Source organism: Capricornis sumatraensis, chromosome 14 (genome assembly GCF_032405125.1).
Source record: "Capricornis sumatraensis isolate serow.1 chromosome 14, serow.2, whole genome shotgun sequence".
Lineage (NCBI taxonomy): Eukaryota > Metazoa > Chordata > Mammalia > Artiodactyla > Bovidae > Capricornis > Capricornis sumatraensis.
The window spans coordinates 40,591,745-40,597,025 of record NC_091082.1 but is presented as its reverse complement, the minus strand read 5'-3'; positions in this window follow the sequence as shown (position 1 = coordinate 40,597,025).

Here is a 5,281-nt window from a genome sequence, read left to right as displayed (position 1 = left end):
TCGATAACAAAGGCCAAGTTGTGTGTTCAGAGGCATTTTCAGACCCGATCCCTCCCTGCTGACCTGAGGAATGGGCACCTGTGCTCCTCGGCTGGCTCACCTATGGGAATCAAGGTGGTGGGGCCATCTCCGGCCTGTCTTCGTGCCAGGGATGAATCATGCAGTAGGCAGAGCGGAAGGAGTCTCTTTGTTGACAGCTTTCCATCTGGACTTTGGATACGGCTGATGGTTCACGTAGCGCGTGGGTTAGCTGGAAGGGGCTACGAGAGTCAGCGCCTCCATAAGGGCATGGGAGTGTATAAAACATCAGCAAAAGAACGGCCCAACAAAACTCAGAGGAGCATGCCTGTCCCTGAGTTTCAGGTCCCTGGGTTTGTGAGTGTGGATGACTGCAGCTTGGACCAGCCGGCATTTCATAGTCAATAGGGTCCTTTGGAGCCTCATTCAGATAATCCAACTGGAGCACACCTGAATAAATACATCAAGCTCAGATGGCTGAAAGTAACCCCCTTTGAGTTTAATAATTAAAATAAGCAGAGCTATTAAGATGAATTTCAGATTGTCATGTATAAATGTAAGAGGCTCCATAAAGCACGGTGTTTTGTGATTCATATAGCAATATGATGGATATATGATACGTTTTCCACAGCTATTTAAGAAAAAAAGATTATCTTAGTCATGGGGTAAAGTTATGTGATGCATTGCACCATCCAGGCTGTGTCTGGGCCAGTAGAGATTCTTTTTTTTTTTTTTTTTGTCAAAGATTACTTCTTGGCAAACAAGATATGCAAACGCCAGAATACAGTAAAACCACATTTAATTGGACCTACTTGCCAACTTCTTGAACACAGCTTGGATTATTCCACTGGAGGCTGCTTCTGTTAAAAGCTGGGGGAGGAGGAAGTGGCATATTGACAAGGCTTCAGATAATTTTTTTTTCACTCGAAGTACAATTATGCAATGAGCCAAGTTTGGAAGTATTTTACTATGTTTAATAATTATTATTAAAGATATTGTAAAACATATGCATTTGTTAAGTGGAATGTAATGGGAGCAAAATCATGTCATAAATTTTACTTTGGATTTATTTTCCTATTTTGTTTTTTATTTGACAGCCTTCCAAATTGATTCTAGCCAAAACCATGCACTCTAATACATATCATACTTGATATTAAAGTGAGAATATGAGTAATTTATAGAACCCGAGTGAGAACAGTTTTCTTCTCTAAGCCAACCTATATGGAACTGCCACCTCTGTTCAGGTAGCAGCTGACACACAAACCATACACAGAGGGGAATAATATGGATGGAGAAATACTATAAGTTCTTCTCCCAAAAGAAGCACCAAACCCCACATTGTCCTGGGAACATATCTGTTGTTCAATAGGAGATCAGGGCCAAGGAAACCGATAACTATTTCTGTGTGTGTGTGTGTGTGTGTGTGTGTGTCTAGAAGAATCAGATTCATCTCTAGAAGTGTGATTGGGGATTCACTGACAATTCCTAATTCTACTCAGGTGAATTTTGGCTTCAGGTGATGCTAAATTACACCGTCATCGCTAACTCAGAAAGCTGAGAAAGCATGGCAGCCGGTTTGTTTCACGTCTTGAGCTTAAACAAATTAATATTGTTTTTACAGTCTCTTTTACAAGGGGGAAAAAAAAGTGCCCCTGGAATTGCACTTCTGAGAACCGAACAAAGGTGCCATCTCCTGTGATGGGCAAGACCCTGTGCATTTGCAGTGAACTCCACCTGCTCTGTGAAAACCCCAAGGTTTTCTCACGACCCCACTCGAGCTGCTTAGCCATTGGACCCTCTCTTCCGAGTGTGCAGATGCGTCAGTCTGTCTTCTGTCTGCCCCGCAGGTTCATTGTTTTCTCCGCCGCCACAGGGAGCGACCAGGAAAGGAAGGCGGCCAGCAGGGGAGACGACTGACCTTCGCAGCCATCCTGCCTCCCCTGCATCATCCACCCGCCCGCCCGGCGGGATCCCTAGGTGTGTTCCGAAGCTGCCCGGGGGCTTGCGGGAGCAGAGGCGGCCGTGCGCCCGCGCGGGGTGGACTGCAGCAGGCAGCCCCAGCGTCTGCAAAGGGGACGTGAGGACATCTGGCCCGTGTCCCTGCGAGCAGGACTCCGCCGCAGGCCTTTGAAAATCCTCCGCACCGGCCCCCAGCGCCTTGGAACTTTCTCCCTGGAGAATTTAGAAGAGGCGTTGCCCTTGATTTCTTGGCCATCTAGGCCTCGGCGCGTGCAGAGCGGTCCGCGAGCAGCGCGATGCGGAAGGCGTTCGGTTCTCAGAGCCTGGAGCCGGCGGGGCTGATGAGCTGCTGCTCTCCAGCCTTCTGCTCCCTGGCTGTGCCTCTTGAAAAACAAGTGACTGTATCTCTCTGGGCTTCTTTTTCTTCATCTTTAAAATAAACTATTGGCCAAATGACCCTGAGGTTCTTTCCAACTCTGAATTCCTCGGGCATTTTTAACCTGTTTAACTGAAATGCTGATTAAACTTGGACGGATAACAAGGAAATATTTCCCAATCAGAGTCGAGACGTGACTAATTTGCCACTCAGGTTTCTGAAGCTTATGGTGGTCCAAGGAACACCCACTTAGACAAGGGAGGGCATGGGCAAGGCTGGTGAGCACTTCCAGCTGCCTTTGGATTTTGAATATCAGGTTATGCTTTCCCATGCACATGCCAGACACATGCCTCTTGTCTTTGGTCAAGCCCAGTGGGTTTGGGATTAATTTCTATTTTTTTTTTCATAGGAGAACCCTGAGAGAGCCTAGTTAGATATCAGGCAAGAGTTTCTTTAGTTCTACACCACACCTTTGGGAAAGTGAATGGGGATGGTATCACATTCCTTGTTGACATTTGTTATTTTAACTAGCAGTGCACAAGTGTTGAGGGCTCCTGGCTAAGACAACATTGCTGTTAGTCCTGGAGAGGTTTTGTGCTTGTTCAGCTTCTCTACAGAGTCTTGGTTGGACAGCTCCCTGCCACCTTCTTAGGACAGGCCTTGTAAAGGCTAATTCTGCCTTCCATAGGAAGGACCCCACCACAGACCATTGCTGTGGGCATGGTTCACCAAATTTGGAGTGTCCAAGGGGACTGGTGATAGGTCTACAGATCGGAGGTCATTTGAGTTAGGAAGATCATCAGAAGAGAACACACAGCACTCACAAATGGACTCAAATTAGGAAAGACCAAATTCTTAGTGACTGTCATAAAAATCCCATGTTTTGTCATTGACAGCTAGACCATTGACCTACTCATTCCCCTGTGTGTCTAGCTTGTAATTAATCCATTCCAGTATGGAGGAAAACACTACCAGACTGCTGTGTGGAAAAAAAAAAAAAAGTCCAAGAGAATGATGGCAGATTAATTTGTACCAGAGTCTAACTCAAATATTTTCACTTTTATTTTTTTCATCCTTGAAGTCACAAAGTAAAATAGTTAAGGAATTCAAGATTAGCATGTAAGTGAGACTGAAATAGGACTGCATTCTTATATTAGTTAAAACTCTTTGGTTGCAAGGAACAGAAATCCAACTTAAGCTAGTTTAAGCCAAGCAAGAATTTTATTATAAGGCTACATGGATTCAATGAAATCCAAAAGAGGAATATGGACAGGCCTTGGGAGCAGCAAGAAGTGGGAGCTCAGAGGCTGTCAGGATTTGTTCTCCTTTTCTTGCCTCTGAACTCTTTCTGCTGATTGGCATTTTCTATTCCTCAGTCCACATGGTGGGACAAGACTGCCAACTGCTTCTGCATTTACATGTCTTCATTTTCAGACACCCAGGGAAAGGCTGACTTCTGTCAGTTGCAGTTCCCAGATCCTGGGGGAGAATTCTGATTGGCCTATTTAGATTGGGCGCCCACTGCTGGACCAATGGGTTGTGCCAAGGCCACGCCCATTGCACCAATCTGCAGTCTCTTGTGGTGGCCATATGCACAAGGGGAGCACAGAGTATGGGAAGGACGAGGGCATGGGGGACGGGGAGATAGTTCCCTGAAATGAGGCTGCTGCTGAACTGACAAAATCATAGGGCCCATTACATTTCTCTACTGAAATTAGAGGGAAACTATGAAAACATATTATTATCTGCAAGTGAGAACAATATATTCTTTCTCATGGTCTAACATCAGTTTCTGTCTAATCCATGGTCAAGTAGTTAAAGGAAATAATCTATGCTTTTTAAAGTACTATAAAACACGTTAATTTTCGTTTAACTTAATTCACCTAATGTCCCTCCAGTTATCTACCATTTGTAATCTTGGAGCATGTTCATACATATTTTAATGAAATCCTTACCTGACTCATTCTGGTGAGGCCGCAAAACTTAATTGCTGGCCTTTGTTGTGGTTTAGTCACTAAGTTGTGTCTGATTCTTTTCGACCCCAGGGACTGCAGCAGGCCAGGCTCCTCTGTCCACCACTATCTCAGGGAGTTTGCTCAAACTCATGTCCCTTGAGTCAGTGATGTTATCTAACCATCCCATCTTCTGCTGCCTCCTTCTCCTAGCTGGCCTTGCCTCTCAGCTACTGATATTTAACAGTGATCCAGGTGTTCCATGGTGGGTAGGGGGTGGGACTGGGGAACAGAGCCCAATGGAAAGAGAAGATGCTTCTCCCTTTCTCCTTGCTCAGGATGTAGGAAAGAGGTGGAGCAACAAAGAACTCTACAGTAGGCAAGAGTCATGTGTTCTCAGTCAGGGACACAGGAATCCATGGGTGCAGAGCATAGAGGGGCCGGGGGAAGTGGGGGGCAATATTGGCCACTGTGAATGAGGCCCTCTGGGCCTGGGTGTTGTCTTCTAGCAAAGCTTCAGGGCTTCACCTGTCACAGTGTCAGAGCTGGGAGGTCCATCTGCCTGTTGGAAGGAAAGAGTGAGCCCCAGGGAGACATGACTCCTCATCCTGAGGAAGCAGAAACATTCAGATTGTTTTAAGTGGCAGACCTAGGTTGGACATATGGCTCGTCACTCTGTCCATGGGGATTCTCCAGGCAAGAATACTGGAGTGGGTTGCCATGCCCTCCTCCAGGGGATCTTCCCAATCCAGGGTCAAACCCAGATCTCTCGCATTGCAGGTGGATTCTTTACCATCTGAGCCACCAGGGAAGCCCTGAGTACTCAATACCTCCTCCCTAAAGATGCAAAACAATCAGAATTTGAATTAGGTCCTCTGGTTAGAGTTAGGTCCTCAAGATCAAGGTGGAGAGGCATAAGGCTAATTAATTCAGGGTATCATAGACTCGTTCGTGTGTCATATGAGTGTTTTAGAGC